This window comes from Sapajus apella, unplaced genomic scaffold (assembly GCF_009761245.1).
Source record: "Sapajus apella isolate SASKATOON/1434 unplaced genomic scaffold, GSC_monkey_1.0 scaffold13, whole genome shotgun sequence".
Taxonomy (NCBI): domain Eukaryota; kingdom Metazoa; phylum Chordata; class Mammalia; order Primates; family Cebidae; genus Sapajus; species Sapajus apella.
Window position 1 is genome coordinate 21,645,206 of NW_022436953.1, and position 26,184 is coordinate 21,671,389.

Below are 26,184 nucleotides of genomic sequence, written 5' to 3' on the forward strand. Positions count from 1 at the left end.
CCTGGCCCTAAGGTAAGTAGGACAGGGAAATAGTGTCCCTGAGAGGATAAAGAAGGTGAGGAGGTGGTTGATGGCATGGTCTCTGGATTGGTTGGTTTGTATACAAAAGGTTCACTCCTGGGGAGGTGTTTACTGTCTCTAGGTATTGGCTAACCCTGGAAGTGGCAGTCTCTCCATGATCAGTAAGATCCCAAAATGTCAAAGCATCAGAAAATAAGAAAATAATTAACACAGAGTGACTTGTCGAAGGCCTGTAATATAATAGATACACCCATACCTACATATACATATGTAATACACGAAAAAGATACATGTATTGATGTAAGTAAAATACATACACATACACATATATATTACACATATATGAAAAACAAGTATTAAGACAAATAGAACACACACACACACACACACACACACACACACACACACACACACAAATAATCTGTGCCAAAAAAAAAAATAAGTTTCTCAGTTTCTGGAAACAATACCACCAGAGTGATAAAACTACTCTACCTGATTGTATTATCCATGCAGTAAAAGTAGAATAGAGGTCACATGGCGAGTGGAGAGTATGTCGAATTTAGGACATAAACTGTAGTTTTTTGTCTGCCCTCTATCCCTTTAGGATTTCTCTTTAGCTCCTTCCACTTTTTTTCCTATCCAGTGATGAAATTGAGTCACTGCTGCAACTGAGGCTGAGTGCTTTTCCTTCAGGATCCATGTCCTATTTCTTAGTTCTGGGAAAACAACTCTAACAAGTCAACAAAGTGAAGAGAGATAAGGATGTTGGGAATGACTGATTTCAAACAATCAAAACTGCTTTGGGGATGAGGATGAAGGTGGTCAATTACCACCTTGTATACCACATACTGTAATATTTATTCTGTCTATTGTTTATTATGTGTATTCTTCTTTAGAATTTTAACTCCCAAGGGCAAAGATACCTGACTGTTTTGTTTATCAGTGTATCCAAAAGGCCTGAAACAGAGCCTTGTACCTTATACACACTCTGCAAATATTTGCTGAATTGAACAAATGGCTGCTGATCTATAAACTATGCTGCTTTCAAATAAAATGAAGACAAGGACATTGATAACATATCCTCATCCCCTGGATGGCCTCTTGGACTTGATTTGAGCCTCTGTGATTAGAATGATGAAGTCTGTTGGGACTGTTTTCAGGAGAGGCCGTAAGACTCTGGGCACCAGAAGAGCTGCCCTGGGATGCAGAGAGGAAAAAGTAATAAATAATGAAGAAGAAAGAAAAAAAGCCATGGGAAACCAACAAACTCAAACTAGAAATAAAATAAGCCATGGCTTCTGTAATCCTCCTGCACATAACAACTATGGGTTTTGGACAAAATATGAAAAGCAGCTATCCAGAGGCACTGAAGAGCAGCCAAGCAGACAGACAATGGAGGAGAATCTCCATTGGAAGAAGGACATGACAATGGGAAAATGCCCATTATTACAGCTCTGTGCTGGAAAGCCAGTCCCAATCGATGCTAAATAAAGGTTACTAAAACATGAATAGAAAATCTGTAGTCTTACCAGCATGAAGAACCAGGAGATAGGGTTCATGGTGATTATAGTAACTAGAAAGTGAGGAGTAACCAGAAAGTGAGGTGGGGAGGGTGAATCTTGAAAAAATGAGAGCCAAAGAGGTGAAGTAACTTGTTCTGTGTATAAACTCTGCATAAGTCATTGGATGACTCATGAACGGTGTATGCAAATAGCCCAGCTAAGGCTAGAACTGAACAGAGATTTCTGTTGCTGTGCACTGGAGACAGTTTACAGTTTGAAGTAGTTAAGTTAGCTACATGCTTAAAACAAATCAGCACTCTTCAGAGGAATATAACAGAACCTAGAGGCTCTGCAACATATCATCCAGTTTTCTGGATACTATCTAAAATGTAGGCATATAAAGAAAGAAAATGTAAGCCAGAAACAATCAATGCAAACTGATACTCAGATAAATAATTGGCAGACAAAAATTTTTAATCAGCTATTATAACTATGCTCGTGAATGTAAAGGTAAATAGTTTTGTAAAGAATAGCAAATACAGGGGAGGATCCAAGATGGCCGTTTAGGAACAGCTCAGGATTGTAGCTCCCAGTGAAAGCGCAGAGGGTGAGTGGATGCCGCATTTTTATTGCCCACAGACTAGGAAATTCCCAGGCAGAGGAGCTCCACAGGTCACCAGTGCGGCTGTTTCGGCCAGCGCAGCTGTCCCGGCCGGCGCCGCTGCTTTGCCCCGCACGGCTGCTTTGTCAGCGCCCTGGAGCAGCGGTTCTCCATACAAAATACACCAGTCCGGGTGCCCTTTTGGCTGGCAATTGGAGCCACGGGAAGTTGCCCATTCATCTGTTTAAAAAGGGGACTGAGCAGGGAACGAGGACAGTAGATTCCAGGGCAAAAAAAAAAAAAAAAAGTGCCACAAACCTCAGTGCCGCTGTTTAAGACAGTGCAGTGAGTGGCCGCAGGGGAAAACAAACAGACCCCGGCGCCTCTTCAACAGGCGACTGGAACACCAACTTAAAAAAGGCTCTGAGACAGTGAGCCAGGCGATCAGGCTCGGCTGGTCCCAACCCCACAAAAGAACAGCAACCAGAAACTCTGGATAGAGAGTTTCACAGCAAGTGCAGCTGAACCTGGGACGGTCCAGCTCTGTGGGGGAGGGGCATCCGCCATTACCGAGGCAGCCCGCCACGACGGAGGTAGTCGGCCAATGCTGAAGCAGCCCACCGTTGCCAAGGCAACCCACCATTGCTGAGGCAACCCGCCACAGCAGAGAGACTCTGCCTCAACAGAGGTGGGCCACCATTGCCAAAGCAGTTCTAACTACACCCATATAAACAGGACTGCAGGGAAGCTCACTAAGCAGCTGGGCGGAGCCCACAGCAGCTCAGCAAAGCCTCTACAGGCAGACAGTGACTAGGCTGCCTCCTTGCTGGGCAGGGCAGGTCTGAAGGAAAAAAAAAAGAAGGCAGCAGCACAACGGAAACTCATAAATAAAGCCCTAAATCCCTGGGACAGAGCACATGGGAACAAAAAGCAGTTTATGAGTTCTGCTGCAGCAGACCTAAACGTACCTGCCCAGCAGCTCTGAATGAACAACAGAGCTCACAGCTCACCACTTGAACTCCTATAAAGAAGAGACCGTCTCCTCAAGCAGCTCCCTGACCCCTATATATCCAAAGAGACACCTCATAAAGGAGAGATCAGATTGACACTAGGCGGGTATCCTTCTGGGACAAAGATAGCAGAAGAAGAAAACTGGTAACAACCCTTACTGTTCAGCAGCTGCTGCAGGTGAACCCCAGGCAAGCAGGGCCTGGAGTGAACCTCAGCAGACCTACAGCAGAGGGGCCAGACTGTCAGAAGGAAAACCAAGAAACAGAAATAACCTCATCATCAACAAACAGAACGTCAATCTGAAAGATTTGAGACCCAATCTGAAAGCCAGCAACTACAAAGTCAACAGGTGGATAAATCCTTAAAGATGGGAAGAAACCAGCACAAAAAGGATGAAAACACCCGAAACCAGAACACCTCTCCTCCTACAAGGGATCACAACTCCTCACCAGCAAGGGAACAAGGTTGGAGGGAGAACGAGTGTGATGAAATGACAGAATCAGACTTCAGAAGGTGGGTAGTAAGAAACTTCTGTGAACTTAAAGAACATGTTCTAACCAAATGCAAAGAAACTAAGAACGTTGAAAAAAGATTTGACGAAATGCTAATGAGAATGGACAAAATAGAAAGGAATATAAGTGAATTGATGGAGCTGAAAAACACAACACGAGAACTTCGCAAAGCATGCACAAGTATCAACAACCAAATTGACAAAGCAGAAGAAAGGATATCAGAGGTCGAAGATCAATTCAATGAAATAAAACGGGAAGGCAAGAATGGAGAAAAAAGGGTAAAAAGGAATGAACAGAATCTCCAAGAAATGTGGGACTATGTGAAAAGACCTAATCTACGTTTGATAGGCGTACCTGAATGCGACGAAGAGAATGAATCCAAGCTGGAAAATACTCTTCAGGATATTATCCAGGAAAACTTCCCCAACCTAGCAAGGCAGGCAAACATTCAAGTCCAGGAAATACAGAGAACACCACAAAGATATTCGTCAAGAAGAGCAACCCCAAGGCACATAATCGTCAGATTCACCAGGGTTGAAATGAAGGAGAAAATGCTAAGAGCAGCCAGAGAGAAAGGTCGGGTTACCCACAAAGGGAAGCCCATCAGACTCACAGAGGATCTCTCAGCAGAAACCCTACAAGCCAGAAGAGAGTGGGGGCCAATATTCAACATCCTTAAAGAAAAGAACTTTCAACCCAGAATCTCCTATCCAGCCAAACTAAGCTTCATAAGTGAAGGAAAAATAAAATCCTTTGGGAACATGCAAGTACTCAGAGATTTTGTTACCACCAGGCCAGCTCTATAAGAGCGCCTGAAAGAGCCTCTTACACATATAAAGGAACAACAAGTACCAGCTCAACTAAAGGGCAAAACACCCAGCTAGCACCAAAATGGCAGTATCAAATTCGCACATAACAATATTAACCCTAAATGTAAATGGACTAAGTGCCCCAATCAAAAGACACAGACTGGCAAATTGGATAAAAAGACAAAACCCATCGGTGTGCTGTATTCAGGAAACCCGTTTCACATGCAAGGATACACAAAGGCTCAAAATAAAGGGATAGAGGAAGATTTACCAAGCAAATGGAGAGCAAAAAAAAGCGGGAGTTGCAATTCTCATCTCTGATAAATTAGACTTTAAAGCAACAAAGATCATAAGAGACAAAGGGTGACATTACATAATGGTAAAAGGATCAATGCAACAAGAAGAGCTAACAATCCTAAATATATATGCACCCAATACAGGAGCACCCAGGTACATAAGGCAAGTTCTTAATGACTTACAAAGAGACTTAGACTCCCACACAATAATAGTGGGAGACTTTAACACCCCATTGTCAATAATAGACAGATCAACCAGACAGAAAATTAACAGGGATATCCAGGACTTGAACTCAGACCTGGACCAAGCAAACCTAATAGACATTTACAGAACTCTCCACCCCAAATCCACAGAATATACATTCTTCTCAGCACCACATCACACCTACTCTAAAATTGACCACATAATTGGGAGTAAATCACTCCTCAGCAAATGCAAAAGAACGGAAATCGTAACAAACAGTCTCTCAGACCACAGTGCAATCAAGTTAGAACTCAGAATTCAAAAACTAACCCAGAACTGCACAGCTTCATGGAAACTGAACAACTTGCTCTTGAATGTTGACTGGATAAACAATGAAATGAAGACAGAAATAAAGATGTTCTTCGAAACCAACGAGAATGAAGACACAACATACCAGAATATCTGGGACACATTTAAAGCAGTCTCTAGAGGAAAATATATAGCAATAAGTGCCCACATGAGGAGCAAGGAGAGATCAAAAATTGACACTCTATCATCAAAACTGAAAGAGCTAGAGGAGCAAATCAAAAAACCTCAAAGTCTAGCAGAAGACAAGAAATAGCTAAGATCAGAGCAGAACTGAAGGAGATAGAGACACAAAAAACCCTTCAAAAAATCAATAAATCCAGGAGCTGGTTTTTTGAAAAGATCAACAAAATAGACAGACGACTAGCCGGATTAATAAAAAAGAAAAGAGAGAATAACCAAATTGATGCAATAAAAAACGATAAAGGGGATATCACCACAGATTCCACAGAAATTCAAACCATCATCAGAGATTATTACAAACAACTCTATGCACATAAACTAGTAAACCTGGAAGAAATGGATAAATTCCTGGACACTTGCCTCCTCCCAAGCCTAAACCAGGAAGAAGCCAAAAGCCTGAACAGACCCATAACAAGGTCTGAAGTTAAGGCAGCAATTAAGAGCTTACCACCCAAAAAAAGCCCAGGTGCAGACGGGTTCACAGCCGAATTCTACCAGACATACCAAGAGGAGCTGGTACCATTCCTTCTGAAACTATTCCAAACAATACAAAAAGAGGGAATTCTTCCCAAATCATTTTATGAGACCAACATCATTCTGATTCCAAAACCCGGCAGAGACACAACAAGAAAAGAAAACTTCAGGCCAATATCCATGATGAATATAGATGCAAAAATCTTCAATAAAATACAAGCCGATTGCAACAGCACATCAAAAAGCTTATCCACCATGATCAAGTAGGCTTCATCCCAGGGATGCAAGGCTAGTTCAACATACGCAAGTCTATAAACGTAATTCACCACATACACAGAACCAAAGACAAAAACCACATGATTATCTCAATTGATGCAGAGAAGGCCTTTGACAAAATTCAACAGCCCTTTATGCTAAAAACCCTCAATAAGCTAGGTATCAATGGAACGTATCTCAAAATAATAAAAGCTATTTATGACAAACCAACAGTCAATATCATACTGAATGGGCAAAAACTGGAAGCATTCCCCTTGAAATGTGGCACCAGACAAGGATGCCCTCTCTCACCACTGCTATTCAATATAGTATTAGAAGTTCTAGCCAGTGCAATCAGGCAAGAAAAAGAAATAAAGGGCATTCAAATAGGAAAGGAGGAAGTCAAATTGTCTCTATTTGCAGACGACATGATTGTATATCTAGAAGACCGCATCGTCTCAGCCCCAAATCTCCTGAAACTGATAAGCAAGTTCAGCAGTCTCAGGATACAAAATCAATGTGCAAAAATCATATGCATTCCTATACACCAATAACAGACTTAAAGAGAGCCAAATCAAGAACAAACTTCCATTCACAATTGCCACAAAGAGAATAAAATACCTAGGAATACAACTAACAAGGAACGTAAAGGACCTCTTCAAGGAGAACTACAAGCCACTGCTTAACGAAATAAGAGAGGACACAAACAGATGGAGAAACATTCCATGTTCATGGTTAGGAAGAATCAATATCATGAAAATGGCCATACTGTCCAAAGTAATTTACAGATTCAATGCTATCCCCATCAAGCTACCAATGACCTTCTTCACAGAACTGGAAAAAACCACCTTAAACTTCATATGGAACCAAAAGAGAGCCCACATAGCCAAGTCAATTCTAAGCAAAAAAAACAAAGCGGGAGGCATCACACTACCGGACTTCAAACTATGCTACAAGGCTACAGTAATCAAAACAGCATGGTACTGGTACCAAAACAGAGATATAGGCCAATGGAACAGAACAGAGGTCTCGGAGGCAACACAACATATCTACAACCATCTGATCTTTGACAAACCAGACAAAAACAAGCAATGGGGAAAGGATTCCCTGTTCAATAAATGGTGTTGGGAAAGCTGGCTAGCCATGTGCAGAAAGCAGAAACTGGACCCCTTCCTGACACCTTACAGTAAAATTAACTCCAGATGGATTAAAGACTTAAACATAAGACCTAACACCATAAAAACCCTAGAAGAGAATCTAGGCAAAACCATTCAGGACATAGGTGTAGGCAAGGACTTTATGACCAAAACACCAAAAGCATTGACAACAAAAGCCAAAATAGACGAACGGGACCTAATCAAACTCCACAGCTTCTGCATGGCAAAAGAAACAGTCATTAGAGTGAATCGGCAACCAACAGATTGGGAAAAAATTTTTGCAGTTTACCCATCTGACAAAGGGCTGATATCCAGAATTTACAAAGAACTAAAACAGATTGACAAGAAAAAAACTAACAAGCCCATTCAAAAGTGGGCAAAGGATATGAACAGGCACTTTACAAAAGAAGACATACATGAGGCCAACAGACATATGAAAAAATGCTCATCATCGCCGGTCATCAGAGAAATGCAAATCAAAACAACATTGAGATACCATCTCACGCCAGTTAGAATGGTGATCATTAAAAAATCTGGAGACAACAGATGCTGGAGAGGATGTGGAGAAATAGGAACACTTTTGCACTGTTGGTGGGAGTGTAAATTAGTTCAACCATTGTGGAAGACAGTGTGGCGATTCCTCAAGGACCTAGGCATAGAAATTCCATTTGACCCAGCAATCCCATTGCTGGGTATATATCCAAAGGATTACAAATCGTTCTACTATAAGGACACGTGCACACGAATGTTCATTGCAGCACTGTTTACAATAGCAAAGACCTGGAACCAACCCAAATGCCCATCGACGATGGACTGGATAGGGAAAATGTGGCACATATACACCAAGGAATATTATGCAGCCATCAAAAACGATGAGTTTGGGTCCTTTGTAGGGAATGGATGAACCTGGAAACCATCATTCTCAGCAAACTGACAGAAGAGCAGAAGATCAAACACCGCATGTTCTCACTCATAGGCGGGTGTTGAACAATGAGAACACATGGACACAGGGAGGGGAGCACTGCACACTGGGGTCAGTTGGGGGGAAATAGGGGAGGGACGGTGGGGGGTGGGGAGCTGGGGAGAGATAGCAAGGGGAGAAATGCCAGATGTAGGTGATGGGGAGGAAGGCAGCAAATCACACTGACACGTGTACCTATGCAGCAATTTTTCATGTTCTTCACATGTACCCCAAAACCTAAAATGCAATAAAATAAATAAATGGGGGAAAAAAAAGAAGGTAGAAATGACAGAAAAAAAAGAATAACAAATACAAAATCTCAGAGAACTAGAAACTATTAAAATGATCAAATAAAAATTCTAAAACCAAAAAATATAATACAATATTTTAAATAAATGTTGCTATAGGTGCCTCACAGTAAATGAAAACGACTGAAGAAAAATTCAGAGAATTTGAAGACAAATCAATATAAATAATTCTATCTAAAGAACATAAAGGAAAAAATACTGGGAAAAATTAGCAGTGCCTCAGGGACTTATGGGACAATACTGAAAGATCTAGTATACATATAATTAAGTTTCAGAAAGAAAAGAGACAGAGAATAGAATAGAAAAAAAGATTGAGGAAGACATAATATATATGATAAATGTATGTTAGCAGAAGTGTGTCCATTTTAAAATGTAATTTTATATTTCATATATATGTGGTAGATTTAGATTTCATATATTACTTGTATATGTGGTAGAAATAAAAAATTCAAAAAAAAGACAACTGATATAGAAGATAATAAGGATATCCAAATTGTGTGAAAAATGTTCTGGATATGGAACAAATAGCAAAAGTACAAAAAGATCAAGTCACACCAGGGTAACACTGAAAAAAGTAATATCATAAACCAGGAAATATCCAGTCATTTATAACTAGGACAGGAGATTTTTCAACTGTCAAAGAGAAAAATCTTTAAATTCCTTTTTAAATTTTATATTTGAATCATTTTAAGTTTATTTCTAAATATTTCATATATCATGAACAATCTAAAAATAATATGTCTAACATTTGTGTATGCTTCACCTAGTTTAAGAAATAAAATAAGCTGGATATGGTGGCACACACCTGTAATCCCAGCTACTTGGGAGGCTGAGGTGGGAAGATTGCTTGAGCTCAGGAGTTTGAGGCTGCAGTGAGCTATGATTGAGGCTAAGAATAGCCACTAACCTCCAGCCTGGGCATCACTGTGAGACCATGTCAAAAAAGAAAGAAAAGAGGGAAGGGGGGAGGTAAGTGGTAGAGAGGAGGAGGAGGAAGAGGAAGAGGAGGAGGAATACGAGGAGAAAGGAAGGAAGAGAGGGAGGGAGGGAGGGAGGAAGAGAAAGGAGGGAGGGAGGGAGGGAGAGAAAGGAGGGAGGGAGGGAGAGAGGAAACATTACCAAATACTGTTGGACACTCCACCACCATTTACTCTCCTCTGATTTTACCTTTCTTTACACATCCTCATATTGTAAACACTATATTGAGTTTTATCATTATCTTAACTTTTTAATATAAGTGCATTTATTGTTAAACAATATGTAGTTTAAGTTTTGATCGTTTTGAACTCCAAATAAATAGTATTATACTCTATGTTTTCTTCCAAAACTTTTTGAGTTCAACATTTTATTTTCTGATATTCATCTAAGCTGATGCACAAAGCTGCTGTTCATTTATTTTCACTGCTCTATAATATTTTATGAACATATTGCAGTTTATTTTTTTAATTCTCCCTTCTACAAATATTTGGGTTGTTACATTTTTTTTGGTATTACCAAAAATGCTGCTACAAACTTTCTTGTACATGAATTCAGAAATGCATGTTTAAGAGTTACTCTAAAATAGTGTCAAAGCGTGGTCCTGTACCAGCAGCCTGATTATCACTTGTGATCTTCCTGGCAATACAAATACTTTAACTGGACTGTACCACATACCTGCTGAATCAGAAACTCTGAGAGTTGGGGCTGCAATCTGTGTTTTTATAAGCCCTCCAGGAGATTCTGATGCACTGCCAAGTTTGAGAGCTCGCTACTCTAGAAATGGAATTACAGAGTCACAGGAGGGTGCATGCATCTTGATTCTGTAATATTAATGGCTGTCCAAAGTGATTGTATCAACTTATACCCCCACCCATCATTATATGAGTGTCTACTGTTTTACATTCTTGCCACCAATTCATATTCTCAGAACTTTTATTTTTTGGCCAATCCAGTTGGTACAGAATGGTATTTAAGTGATCTTATTTTAGTCTTCCTTGATTCTAATGATATTGATTATCTTTCTGTTTGTTAGTCATCCATATTTTTCCCGTGACATGTCTGTTCCTGTCTTTTGTCCATTTTTTATTGGATTGTCTTTTTTTTGATCAAGTTCATTACTCATCCTTGTTAGTTAGATGTTTTGGGTATACCTTCTCCTAGTCTGTGGCTTTTTTTTTTTTTACTTTTAAATGGTGTTTTTTGACCAACAAAAGTCTTTAATTTTAATGTGTCATGTTGATCACTTTTTTGTGTGGTTTGTGATTTTTCATCTTACTTAAGAAATCCTTTCCTACCATGAGGTAATAAAGATGCTCTACTTTATTTTCTTCTAAAGTCTTAACAGTTTCCTCTCATATTTAGCTCTTGAATCCACATTGACTTTATTATGTACAGTGTGAGATATGAATCTGTTTTTTCCATATGGATAAGTGACTGTCCCAGTTGCAGTGAATATGTAGATTTTAGGATGGAGAGTTGACATCTTTATATTACTGAGTCTCCCTGTTCCTATCATGATTGTGCAATTTGTCCATTTATTTAGGTCATTTTAAATGTATTTCAGTAAGGTTTAATAATCTTTGGTAAATTTATTCCTAGTTATCTTATATTTTTAATTGCTTTATAAATAGTACCTTTAAAAATAAGCTTATATTTTCCAAGTGTTTGTTTCTGGAGTTAAAAACAAAACAAAACAAAAAACGGTTTTTGTATGATGTTCTTCTAGCCAGCAACCTTACTTAACTTCAAAATGGTAAAAAACCAGACCACCTTTATCATATTCTGCTATAGCAATCATTACAAGATGCTGGACCAACATCTCTGGAACGCTTAGGAAAGAGTGGGAGACCTTGGAATACCCCATTTAAGCAAGTTGCCATTCACACATAAATGCAAAACAAATGATACTCACAGATCCATAAAGTCTCAGACTGTCTTTTTTATAGCTTACTCGAGGCCATATACTAAAATATTAGGAAATGAATTAGAATTTTAAAATAATGGAGATGTTACTGCTAAGATCAATCTGAGGCAACCCCTTGTCAAAACAGAAGTAAGTAAACGAGAGCTCAGACTAGAAGGCCGCTGCTGCTGTCTGGTTTAAGTGACTTAGATAATAGTAGTACATAAAACAGAAAAATATCCTGGGATCAAATGGGGTCGAGGAGGACTTTCAGAACTTTAGATTCAAGAAATGAAGGATGGAAAAAGTGGAATCAGCATGAAAAATCTCTTGTCTTTCACCCAGAAAAGCAACAAGCCTATAGTTTTTACCAGATACATTTAAAATGTGAAATGCTGTTCTATTTGATGGTTTGAATGAAAAACACAGATGTCTACAATCCAAATTGTTTTAAAACACCAAAGGAGACAATACTGTACGTGTGCTAAAAGGTATATGAAGGACAACAAAGTATTAAAATAGGAAAAATAACTATATATAACGATTATAATGAATATAGTTACATAAATTCCCCCATAGGCTCCTATTTTCCTATTGAATCAAAAACAACTTTAATAATATTTTGCTTAACAGAATTTTTTCAACAAAAGCACTACAAACATGATTAAAAATAGAATGATGGTTATTCCATATACAAAAAGCCTATTGAAGAGAAGAGAGTTCTATTTGGGAAAAAGCTTCTGAAGATTTTTGCTTTGTATGACAGGATACAGAAAGATATGTTTAACGTTGACTACAAAAAAGTTTCTAAATCTCATTTATTTTGTTTGTTTAGCAAATACTTATATAGTGCTTACCATGTGCCAGCTATTATTCTAAGTGCTTTACAAAGAGAAATTCATTCTGTTAGTCTGGATCCTGGCAGGAAACAGATGGCATGCTCAAATTGGATAAATTGAAGCGAATTGAATACAAGGAATATTTACAAAGGTGTGAGTGGGATTTAGAAAATGCAATAGGGGATTGTGCAACACCCTGGCTCACAGCAGCAGGGAGCCTATACCACCCCTGGGCCTGCCTGAAGGGTCTCAGAGAGGGAGTGGTTAGAGGTACCCAGAGAGAGCTTCTTCCTAGAGGCTGCTTGGCAGGAGCACTGGGTGGCAGACAACCCATGGCAACCTGACAGGCAGGGAACAAGGGGAATAATCACCCTGACCTCACTGTCCTCCTGCCCCTGGCTCTCCTGCCCATACTCTCATTAGCCAAATCCAACAGAAAGCTGAGAGCAGAGAGCTCATTGATGCCTCTTGTACAGGTCAGCCTCCCAGTGTACAGAAGTGGGTTGGAGAAAGGTTGGAGGTAGAACTAAAGCGGCAAAGAGAAGATACTCCACATACTTACAATAACCCTATTTAGTAGGTACTATTGTTGCATGTGTTTTATAGAAACTGACACACAGAGAGGCGTCAGTTGCCCAAGAACTTGACCAAGATCACACAGCTCATAAGTGATGGATCCAGGATTTTAACTCAGGCATTTAGCTATCTCTTTTATGATATTATCATACAGAAAACCTATTTTATTAAAATCTTATTAAAATCTGATCTTATTAAAATCATCCCCCGTATTTAAAAATATTTCTTTTAATGCTGTCTGATATACTGCAATTTAAATGGATAAAAAAAGACCATCGTAAGAGTCATTTTTGACTTCTTTCTACCACCTGTTAAGGGCTGTGAGGCATTTTTATGTTATTGGAGGCACTTAACTACCAAGATTTCCGTTATGATTCATAGATCATTTTGAAAATTGAGCAATTTTCATGATACGCATACTTCGCAGAAGCTTCTTAGTAGAGTTGGGAGGATTATAGCTAGGTGAAACACAGGGTGTGAAAATTTGGTCTCATTGGAAAGTGTTCAGTTGTGAATGTGGATGGTGGTTTTATTAAATTTGTACATTTGAAGTCTTTTAATTTTCCAATAGAGTTGTAGGAATCTGGCACTTCCTAACAATCAGGGCACAAATCCTTTCTAGATTTTTTTTTAGTAAGAATTTTCCAATATCAAAACTAAGCCATGAGTTCAGTATAAAATGAATGTGCTACAGCAAATAAACTGTAAAGCATATTTTTAGAAAGAAAGATATATTTTCTTGCTGATTTCTATTATTAGGTTAGTATCCCTTGAATACACTACTTACTAGAAGCTTCAGAATTGGGAATAAGTATAAGGCTAGAATGATTGCCAAGTTCAATATTGTTTTCCTGGACACTTTTGCATTTTAAGAGCTTTTTTTTTTTTTTCAGAAATTTTACGCCTTACATCTACCTCTGCCTTTGTTTCTACCTTACACTCGGTGTCCCAGGCATGTGACTCCCTTCCCTCTTCCCTGGAGAATGTCTTTCATACCTTTGTGACTTTTCATTTTCTCTTCCCTTGGCCTTCGATGACCCTCGCTTATACTTGGTAACTCCTATTCTTCATTTAGGAATCTAAAGACTGTCTTTTGTGAGAATGTTTCCCCGTCTCCCCAGAAAGAGCCTATCACTCCCTTGAGTATCTAGGGTTTTGTATACATACCTTGTTTGCAACCCTTTACCATATTGTGTTAAGCTTATTTGCTGGCATGTCTTTATTACACTGAACTGTGACTTCTTGGAGGCCAAGATCCTAGTTTGCTAAAGAGTTTTACAAAAAATTGTTGGATGAACAACTATCCCTAAGCCAACTAACAATAATTAGTTTTATTTATTTATTTATTTTAGATGGAGTCTCACTCTGTTGCCCAGGCTAGAGTGCAGTGGCACGATCTTGGCTCACTGCAACATCTGCCTCCCGGCTTCAAGCAATTCCTCTCCCTCAGCCTCCTGGGTAGCTGGGATTACAGGCGCACATACCACCATGCCCAGCTAATTTTTGTACTTTTAGTAGAGACAGGGTTTCACCACGTTGGTTAGGCTGGTCTCGAACTCTTAACCTCGTGATCCACCCACCATGGCCTCCCAAAGTGTTGGCTCCCATGAGCCACCACTCCTGGCCAATTATTAGTTTTATAATTCTTGGCCATCATACAAGGAACAGAAACCCCTTCAAAGTCTGTTTATAGTTTTCTATGTCTGCCACCTGCAGGAAGAGATTCAGAGAACAGCCCAAGAGCATGAAACATCGTATCCATCCTGATGTGCATTTTACTCCGATTAAGATCAGTGAGTTAAATACACGTCTGGTGTAATTCTGCAGTAGGTAGATCTAAAATTTCAGAATTCTCAAATTATTCATAGCTTCCTCAGCTATTTTTATAATGATAAGATGATACAAGCTTTCAGTAAATTCACTTCATTTTAAGAATACTAAAAATTAGATATATGCTGAAAACATTTAATGATTATTTCCACTTGCATTCTTCTGAACAAGTATTAAAACCAGAATATGAGTTAGGTTCATATGATCACAAATGGGGAAGAAATTTGTGGGGGGTGGAAAGCTGGGGAGAGATAGCAAGGGGAGAAATGCCAGATGTAGGTGATGGGGAGGAAGGCAGCAAATCACACTGCCACGTGTGTTCCTATGCAACAATTTTGCATGTTCTTCACCTGTACCCCAAAACCTAAAATGCAATAAAATAAATGAATGGGAAAAAAAAAAACTCTTCAGTACCCTAAATGACATAACGAGCACAATGTCTTTGTGTTTAATTTGTGTATAAAAGTTGGTCTTTTAAAAGAGTGAATGAGCCTCTCTCTGGATCTCCTTTTGGATCTCAGATGCCTTCCTCCGTAGGTGTCATCTCAAACTTCTTCCTTGCGAGTTTTCCAGTTTCTATCCAAGTGGTCTTCCTGCCCACTCATCCATTTTTCCCAGGCACTCACTACCCACACGGCTTACCTTCAATTCAGTTTATAGTGAACCACTGAATTTCTTGAATGCCTCTACCACTGGCTCCTGACCATCCCTTCCTCTGCTTGGGAGCAGGACAGAGTGACTCCAAGGCCATGCATCATTTAGTTTCTATGGGTGGCTCTGGGGCTGGGGAGGCAAGAGCAAAGTAGCAGCCATTTCCATGACCCATTCTTCCCAGGTGCTAATAGTAAACTCTCAGTGGTATTGTAAACACTTCAGATTTAGTTTAGGGAAGATCATTCACTGAGACAGCTCTTCAGTTCTCATTCTCCACGGCCAGACATCTCCCCAACATCACTTATCAGGGAAGACACCATGTGCAGAAGTGCATGATAAACCATGAAACAGTAGTAGAGAGAAAAACGTTATCTTTACCTGGTGTAAAAGAACAAGGAAATTTGTAGATGTTTTTGAAACTGGAAATCTGTGTGATATAAAAAAAAGTTGTTCTGTCAAGAGACCTCACTATATAATATGACAACTTAAAACTCAGTAATATTTTTCCTGATTTCCAGAACTACATTCCTGTTTTCTGAGAGTTTGTGGCTTAAAAAGTGTTATCTAAATCCTCAAGTTGCCTAATGATTTGGAATCTTTTTCTAAGTTGTTAGTTTGATTTTCCAGTATTTTTTCTCCCTTAATCTGCCATATGGCGTATATTTATTCTTAACATTAATGTAAATTAAAATTAATTTTGTTTTAGGAATTTGGAAGAATTCCATAAAATCTCTTGAGGTAGTTGGAAATGCCCTGCAGTTGAAAAAAACTGGGGTTGGGAGACACTAATCTAGATTAATGTTAATAAGTAACATGTTGGTATTCATCATGTGTTTTTGCATTTTCTGTCTTGAAACAGAAGGCTACAAGTGGTGGAATTTGCAAATAATAGTTAATCCCAATATGCTGAAAATAATATTTCATTCTTTAATACATCCTGGAATGCAATCATGACTCATTTTCTTCTTTTGGTTTATAGCTCTTATTTGGATGTTAATAGTAAAATGAATTAGAGCTCACTTGGTAGCTTTTTAAATTACAGCAAAAATCTACCTCATGGTTTACTCAAATGAACAGTCAAAAGATTTTAACCAAGTAGTTTTATGACAAATAATTTATAACAAGATCAGTTTTACTGTTAAAGAAAAGCACAATAAATTGAAAAGCATAAGATGAATGAGAAGTGCTTGGTGCTTTGCTTTGTTCTTAGCACACTGGCAATTCCTGTCACTAATAACACTGGGCTTTAATGTGGCAAATTTCATTTTGGATGTTTAAAGCACTTCAGAAACATTTGTTTGTTATTCTTCCCAGCATCCCAGGTCCTTGGGTGCCGTACCTCAGAAGAAGAACATTTGTTTTCATTAGGAGTTAAAAGTAAAAAGTTTTCATTAGGGTTAGAACCAAATATAAGCCAACAAGCCTTTTAGAGGGGAAATGAGGATTATATCAAATTCCCAGTGGCTTCTTCTCTACTAACTCATGGGGAAATATTTTTCCTGCAGCCTCGAGATGAAGGAAGCAAAGATGACCCCTTCCTTACAGCTTCAGAATGAGATTAATTATTTCACCCTAGGTGAACCCACAAAATACTTCCGTCCACAAGTCTAGGATAGGTCAGCAATGTGTACTGAGTTGGAAATTGTTGCTCCATGAGTCATATTCTCAGAGTGCTCCATTCTTTCGATTCCTCCAATTCTTCCTTGTAGTTTTTTCCCCACCTGCTGAATACTTGTGTTCTCTAAGCAGTAATTTTCTGTTGAGAAAACTATGAGACATCCATCACTTCTGCTTGGGTAAGAGCTTCTTGAGTGCTGGGATTTTACTTTTTCATGTTTAAATAATCAAGATTTAGCACAGAGCCTGGGATGGGCAGCGCTCTCTCTCTCTCTCTCTCTCTCACACACACACACACACACACACACGTTATTAACTGATTGACTAAATGGTAATATCATCAGTAAGTCACAGAGAAATTTAGCTCCTCAAGCTCTATAAATACCAGTTAGTGTGTAAAATGCAACAATGCATCATAAAATCAGGGCTAGACACTCCTGCTTAGTACAATGGTTAAGAGTGTCATTCCTTATCACCTCCAACAGCCACCCCAGTTTTCTCATACCTCTCTTTGAACCTTTGCAGGTCAGTGGTTCTTGTAATTTAAGCCACAGTCACAATGAGCATGTCCTTTAGAATCTTTAGTTTGGGTTCAGCAAACAAAGATTATTCATACTTTCTTAGTCTCCTTCAGTAGTCAACAGGTCTGGCAATTTTGTGGCTTTTCAACAGCCTAGGCAGACACTGACAAAATGCTTTAGGAGGACCTAGTCTTATTTTTCCTTTTGTGGCTAGAGATGATCTTTTTGTTGTTAATAACAGGTTTTGAAAATTTCAGGAATGTTGAAGACGAATAATACAGGTGGGGGTGAAGGGAAGGGTGGAGTGGGTTCCATAATTTTGCAAGTGGATTAGATACTGAAGTTAGATGTTTTCAGATAGTATTATACTTCATAGGTATCAAACTAGCCAAACAAAATAAAAAGAACCTGCCTCACTCTTGCCTGTATAATATATTCCTGTTTAGTTAACACAAATGTTGCTCCTCCAAATTTCCAAGTTAATCTTCAATTTTGTAATTACATTAGAAATTAGTATAAATTAACATAATTAATTGAGAATGAATTAACACACCTAATTGAGAACTATTTATCCAGGAACTTTGAATATTATGGTATCCTATGTAAATCAACTTAAGATGCTAACTGGACCTGCAGTATTACAAATTTTAGAAACCAGTCACCTTAAAGATATGAAAGCTTTGTTATTTCTTTTAGAAGAGTCAAAGAGAGATTATTTCCAAGCATTATTTTGTCATTCTAAACCTATGTTAATTTCCTAGATTACAAGATGACTAGTAGTGATTACAATCACAGCTAAAATTATTCACATTAAATATACCTAGAAATAGGCAGGGTGAGGTGGTCCACATCTATAATTTTAACACTTTGAAAGGCCGAGGTGGAAGGATCACTTGAGCCCAGGAGTTTGAGACTAACCTGAGCAACCTAGGGAGATCCCGTATCTACAAATACTTTAAAAATTAACCCAGCATGCACCAGCAGTCCCAGCTACTCTAGAGGCTACGGCTGGAGAATCCCCTGAGCCCAGGAGGTCAAGACCACGATGAGCTGCGATCATACCACTGCACTCAAGCCTGGGTGACAGAATGAGACCCAGACTTACACAAACAAAAAAACATAGAAGTAGGAAATACTGTCTTAATTATCTCAAAGAAATAAGATTAAAGATGGCTTCTCTTTTCTTGGACAAAACTCTGTGTTGCAATTTCATGTCTGGGCATAACTCATATGTTTAGATTTAGAGTGGAAATAAGCATGCAGAATAAGACTCACATTAATGACAACCCAGTAACTACTTGATCTTACTTATTCAGGCTCTCCATGCCCCCAGTCAAATATAATTTACTTAGTCGCTTTCTTCACTTTGGCTATGGAAACCATAGTTTATTAACATAATTCCTATGTAATATATTGGCATACTGTAGGATTGCATTTAGCGGACTCGAATCCTAGACTAAAAATTGATTCTCCTTATTGGTTTACTTTAAAAAGTAGAAGGGATATTGGAAGTGCTGAATACTCAGACTGACTTTCTCTGGTTGGGAAAATGAGGAGATCTGTTATTGACTTATCCAAGAAAAATATGTTATCATCCTGGAGAATAATGTTGGAAACAGAAACCATACAGGGAGGACTATAGAGAAACAAAAAAAAAAAGACATAGCAGTGAAAGCCTTGCCATTCATCACAAAAGACCAGTCATGTGTGTGAGGAGAGCAAACATGTCTGGGAAGTCCCAGTTAGGTGCTCCTCCTCCCCTCACCTACCTTTTTTTTTTTTTTTTTGAGACCGAGTTTCACTCTTGCTACTCAGGCTGGAGTGCAATGGCGCGATCTCGGCTCACCACAACCTCCGCCTCCTGGGTTCAGGCAATTCTCCTGCCTCAACCTCCTGAGTAGCTGGGATTACAGGCATGCGCCACCATGCCCAGCTAATGTTTTTTTGTATTTTTAGTAGAGACGGGGTTTCACCATGTTGACCAGGATGGTCTCGATCTCTTGACCTCTTGATCCACCCGCCTCGGCCTCCCAAAGTGCTGGGATTACAGGCTTCAGCCACCGCGCCTGGCCTCCCTCACCTACCTTTAAGTAGAAGAATATACATTAGGCTGCATTTAAAGCCAGGCAAGTTGAAGCAGGCAATGCCGGGATACCCAGACCAGACTCCTAGTTCTTTTGGATCCACACAAAGCCAGTCCAAAGAGCCAAAGGAAACCAGAGCTTTTGATCCAATTTTCCAGTATGTCTACAGGATGGAGTGGCAAGAGGAAGCATTAAGGGAAAGATATGGTTACAGTTCTTTATAATGAGGCTAATCATGTGGGTTTGGGACATGGGTTTAGATTCCAGTTCTACCACACATTCACCATGTGATTTAATATCCTTAAATTTGAGTTTTATCATCTGGAAATGAGGATAATAACCATATTTAACTCTTTTTTTCTTTCTTTTTTTTTTTTTTTTTTTTTGGAGATGGTCTCACTCTGTTGCCCAGGCTGAAGTGCAGAGGCATGATCTTGGCTCACTGCAACCTGCAACCTCCACCTCTTGGGTTAAAGTGATCCTCCCATTTCAGCCTCCTGAGTAGTAGCTGGGATTACAGGCAAGTGCTACCACGCCTGGCTAATTTTTGTATTTTTAGTAGAGATGGGGCTTCACAATGTTGGCGAGGCTGGTCTCGAACTCCTAGCCTCAAGTGATCCACCTGCCTCAGCCTCCCAAAGTGCTGAGATTACAGGGGTGAGCCACCATGCCCAGCAAGTATTTAACTCTTGGAGTTATTCTCAGAGTAAAAATAACAATAGCTGATATTTACAGAGCATGTATTGTGTGTCTGGCATTGTACTGATCATGCATTTGTTATGTCTTGATACTATTTTTAGTCTCATTGTACAGATGAGTAAACCAAGGTTTGGAAAGATTAAGTGCTTTGCCCCAAGTCACTCATCTAAGAGGTGGCAAGGCCTTAACTAAGTGAAAGAAATCCATATTGTATACAATATGGTGCAAGCATCACTAAACACCAAAGAAATGACAGCTATTATAATTTCCCATATATCTGTCTAGATGTGTTGTGCCATCAGATAATATGGCAGGAGTGGAGAGAAGCACCAGCCTTCCATCAACTCTTAGAGTTGCCCAGCTGGCAACTTTCAGTGTATAAGTTGACATTAGCGTTTTGCATAGTACCGTAGAAAATCAGCCCATTTGCCTTCTTAGCCTCTGTCTCAGGTTTCCGTCTTCTGTTGTAATAAGCATTCAGCTGGGATTGAGGAAAATTGTATTCTAGCTCCAAAGTTGCATGCACTTTGATTGTATTCCAGGCATACATCAGCCATGTGACATCTTAGGAGATCAGCAATCAAGGGCATGTTGCTACCTGATTCATTCTCTCTCTCTCAGGGGTTGGCATCACTAGAAGCTGGAGAACCTGTGCTCTGGGGCACTCAGATGGGTGTAAGACATGACAGAGGTCATCTGGCCATTCCCTCAGCTAAGACATTATTGAAACTGCTACAGACACAAAGGGGAAAACCAAGGATCTTGATCTTACTCTTAACTTCTCTTCATTTCTTCATTAGATTGAGATTTGATAGAAACACCTGGTGAAACTGAGAGTTCTTATGCATTAAACTTTTTTTTTAAATTTCTATTTTTTTCTCGTCATCTCATGGTGCTGATAAACTTGTTTTAAACAAATAAATTATAGAATGCTATATTTCTCAGTATTATTTTTGCCATCATTTTTGCTTCAGTGGCTGACCCCAGAAATTAGAAAAAGTATTCCCATTAAGCTGGCTCATCTCAGATGTTAAACAAAATTGCTATAACCATTCTTTAGTTCAGAGGTAAGTCTTCCATTGATGACAAAGGATATTGAAGATACCGAGATGATATTTTCTTAGAGAATCAAGCAAGATGATGTGTAAAGATTTTAGATGTGTAACTCCTATCAAAGTTAACATGAGTTGTGCTGTTAAAATCCCCTCCTGACACTTTGCATTCTATCCTGGGAAGCCTGAAGAAGGTGCGGAAGGGTCATCAAAACATCAGCATCACTTTGATAAACTTGTCACCAGGTAAAATAAAATACATGTATGTTTGCTTCTTTTCCTCTGAAATCTAAAGTAATTATGATTATATAAAAACCTTTTACCATAACTAATTAACTAGAAGCTCCTCATAAACTATGTTTCGACAGCACTGTATGTCTAATTATCTTTTTTTTTTTACTTCGGAATTGTGATGTTGAATAATGAAGAAAACATTACCTGATGAAGTCTTTTATTTTATGATGATATCTCAGGAGACAAAGGAGACACGAAGGCTTAAATGCCATCTTCAATTACATCTTGGCCTTGGCAATCTTTTAGCTGGTTTTGATTTGCATGGAAATCACATTATATTTTTTAAAGCATATAGAAAGATGGATGGAGGGAAGGAAGGAATAAAGGAAGGAAGGGAAGGAAGGAAGGAGAGAGTTGTTATAAGATGTTATATATAGCTGTTTAATTGCACTGTTAATTCTAGGCATGAGGAACGCTTTTCATATGAAGAAAGCCATGGCATAGTTGTTTACTTCTAGTCTATTCTGCTGGACATTGAGGTTTGGGTTTTGCCAATTCCATTAAAATGACTATTCCCTCCCTACTACATAATGAACTACTTTAATTCCAATAAGGCAAGCATGAACTCATATGACAGAAACAGGAAGGTGAGTGGCTTTTTTTTCTTTTTTGGGCATGTGCATAGTGTTTTATTTTTTTTTAACTTTTGAAAGTACTGACTCAAATCCGTACCTGTAGATATTTACGTGTGTGTAGACCCAGGCCTGCTAGAGAGGGAATTTTCAGTCATTGCCTACTCCCAAGCCTATGCCCACCTTCTAAATATTTCTACATTTCTGTCAAAACTAAGGAATATATTTCAGCATGGTGGGCCATTAAGTGGCACTTTCATTGCTTTCACAGCCACCCCTGTCCTTGGACGCTCTATGCAATGTCCATTAAAGTACAGGAAGTCTGCCAGAGGGAGAGACTTGAGAAGTACACAGCTACAATTGAGGCACCCTATGGGCCTGAGTTTCTTTTCCTCAGAGTTTCCGTTTGATACTTTCTATCTTGCACAGGTGAGCTGGGATCTTCTGCCATAGTGCTTCCTAGACTGATATGTACATGAGCCACTTAGAGTCTTGTTAAAATGCAGATACTTTATTTCCTTCCTTCCTTCCTTCCTTCCTTCCTCTCTCTGTCCCTTTCTTCCTTCCTTTCTTTCTTTTTTTCTCTTTTCTTTCTTTCTTTCTCTGTCTCTCTCTTTCTCTCTTTCTGTTTCTCTCTCTCTCTCTCTCTCTCTCTCTCTCTCTCTCTCTTCCCCCCCCCCTTTTTTTTCGAGACAGGGTCTTTTTCTGTCACCTAGGATGGAGTGAAATGGCTCGATCATGGCTCACTGCAGTCTCAAACTCCTGGGCTCAAGCAGTCCTTCCACCTCAGTCTCCCAGTAGCGAGACTATAGACACATGCTACTGTGCCTGGCTAATTTTTTTTTTTAATTTTGTAAAGACAGAGTGTCACTGTATTGCCCAGGCTGGTCTTGAACTCCTGGGCTCAAGTGATCCTCCTGCCCCAGCCTTCCAAGTTTCTGGGATTACAGATGTGAGCCATCGTGCCTGGCCAAAATGCGGATTCTAATTGAGTTGGTCTGAGATGGGGCCTGGGGTTCTGCATTTTTTAATCAAGATTTCAAGGGATGCTGGCATTGCTGGTCCAAGGACCACACTTTGAGTGGTGATACTCCCACTCCATGGAGCCAGTTCAGGACTTTCTCTCTCCATATCCTTTCTTTTCCTCCTCAGTCTCTGCTCTGAACTCCAGGAGCACCGATGGACAATACTTGGTACTGATCTTGGTACTTCTCAGCCTCTGTCTCACCTGATGGATAAAATGTTTCCTGGGTATGAGGCTTATCTTTGCAAGTACGTTGTAAGCTCTGCCACCTCCCTACACCTCCAGACAGCAGTAACAATGATGATACAGCACAGAAGGCCATGGTAATTATTGTGGAATTGAATTGAGTTGGATTGGATTGAACTGACCAGGCTTTCTTACACTATGTTAAGAATATGTTTCTTCTCAAACTGGATTCAAGGACTCATATGGGAGAGCTTTAAGGCAGATTTGATGTGTTTAGATGTTTGCAGGAGTGATGCTCAAATAAGCAACTGAGTTCCAGCATTGGATCTCATGCCTTGTCTCCCTGGTCCCACCAACCTGTCCTCAAACACACAAGCCCAAACATAACAGGAAACACAACCAGCAACTAAGTCTATTTCTACTTCCCTAAAGAACTTTCCTCATGCCCTCATCCTTCCTACCCCAACACTCTGACCCCAACCAAGTGTCTTGTGACTTTCGGAAAAATGAAAGTATCTCCTCCTTATTTAAAAAAAAAAAAAAAAAAAAAAGAGGAACTTCTTAATTTGGTAACATTATACATTAAATGTATAATGAAGCCCTACTTACTATCTTTTTCTCTGAATCATCTTCCAGCCAAGTAGGTTTAATGTATATGCCCCTCCTCCAACTTAAATAAAATTGTGGTGATCTGTTGTTTCCTGACATTATTTCATTGTCTTGTAATACCCCACCTCTTCTTTGCCTATCCCATTGCTACACATGCAAGTGGCTCCAATGCAAATCCAACCTCTCACAACCAGTTTTTCCCCCGTGCTGCCTAGCCTGAGGGAACTCCACTCTCCTTGGAAAATACAGAGCTGTAATTTAGAGTATATTCAGCCATTAATTGTGCAGTATCCAGTACCATATTTTTCTGTGTTGTCTCAGCCTGCTTTTTAAAGATTTTATTGTTAGCTGACTTTAGAATTATTTATGCCTTATTAAAAGAGGCTACATTAAAATTTCCTTAAGAAATCCATGACCTATACCTGTGTTCCCCTTTGGGTCTCGCGTTCATTCACCATTCAACAATTAATACTTGAGCACCCTACCAGTGGAGTGATTGATGAATAACCAAAATAAATTGAATATATGTACATAATTGAATTTAAAACCTGATATTTCGCAATCCAAGTACTTTCACATATAACATCTCATTGTCCTTGTGACATTCTTCTGAAGCAGATGGGAAAAGGTAATATGTCATGCAAAGCATTTAATTAGTAACTTTGACAGTGTTTCAGTGTTTCAAGCTGGCATATGGGGAAAAAAAGTTATTAAGTGGAATAATATAAAAGTTAATTGTGACATGTCAAACAAACTCTTAGAGCAGATTCATGAAAATACCAAAGAAGAACAATGCTTCAAAATCTAAACAACAGTGGATCGATTTATGGCTTATTTAACCAAATCAGCAATCTGGAAAAGGTACCTCTTAAATTTGGACTGAAAGCTTGACAGAGAGTAAAACAGCCTGACCTCCATGGTTAATAAATACCATAAGTAGAGAGCAAACATTGAAAATGCCCTGTAGCTCAATGTCTTCAGCCAAAAAGAACTAATCCAATTGAGTGAGACCAAAGAAAACGACTGGGGATGTATGGTTCCAGAATGTCTCTGAGGTATTCAAACCCAAGTCAATTTAAGGACTTGTAAGTTAATAACTAGGACTTTACACATAATCCTGTACTTTACAGGTAGCCAGTGAAGGTTTTATACAACCAGGGTAATGTGATTTTCATGCTTGGTGTCAGTCAAAATGTCAGTAACTGAGTTCCAGACCAAGAGAAGTTCCTCAATCCGTCCGTTACAGAGTCCCCCAGAACAGCGACAAGCAGGGGCAGCACAGGTCCCAGGAAGACAGGAGCCACAAATACACATAGAGAGGAAAGAGCAGTGGACAGCAGCCATGGAGAGGGCTGGTTCACAGGGCTTTTAGCAGTGGGTCTGGTAAATAATTAAATAGGAAGCCTAAAAGATATGTCAGGATCAAAGATTAAGTGTAAATTCATAATAGAAATCTTAGGAGCTAACAGCCTTCAAAGCTGTAGTTCTGGGCAATTTACGGATTTGCAGTAATGGTGAGAACCCAGAAGCAATGAGACTTTCTTCTTAGTGTGATTCATCATCAGCTTTTAACAGTCAGGCTGAGAACATCCGGAGGTTAGGTGGCTAGAGAGTGAATTTAAGTTTCAAAGGGGTGAGATGACTACTTTTAAACATACTACGTAATGTTAGATGAATATTTTAAATACATTGATTGGATTCCTTTTTTATAAAAATTATTTAAGAGCTCTTTGAGCGTATGCGTGTATTTTAATTTCCCAGTGGAAAATTATAGTATCAGATGATAAAATCTTTCTAGATTTGATATTGACTAATGTTTAAAAAAATGAAATGGAAAAAGCATCCTGACGATTAACTGAGCACCGAATATGTTCCAATTACAGGACTAGGTACTTTATACACATTCTTTTATTCTTATTTTAATATTGTGAGGTAGGTAGGATTAGCTCCAAATATAAACTAGGAAATTCAGGCTTACAGGAGTATGTTGCTCTGGCTCCTGACCACTCAAAATTTGCAGACCAGCAACATCAGCATCCCTTGGGATGGGGTTAAAATGCAGAATTTCAGACCCTACCCAGACTGACTGACCAGGATCTGCCTTAA

At 39.2% G+C, this 26,184-nt stretch overlaps 2 long non-coding RNA genes across 4 annotated transcripts in view; both read left to right on the forward strand.

The window, feature by feature from the left end:
* Positions 1-26,184, forward strand: part of LOC116554007 — a 90,506-nt gene that overhangs the window by 25,423 nt on the left and 38,899 nt on the right. The window contains exon 4 of one of the 3 annotated variants that reach the window (XR_004270006.1): positions 918-1,530. The exons of 1 other annotated variant lie outside the window; for it this stretch is intronic. This is a non-coding gene — a long non-coding RNA (uncharacterized LOC116554007). Of the gene's footprint in view, positions 1-625; positions 1,531-26,184 lie in introns of those variants that run through there. One more of the 3 variants, XR_004270007.1, reaches the window with a different exon arrangement.
* Positions 22,001-24,777, forward strand: LOC116554008. The gene is made up of 2 exons (XR_004270009.1): positions 22,001-22,688; positions 23,412-24,777. It is a non-coding gene; the product is annotated as an uncharacterized LOC116554008 (long non-coding RNA).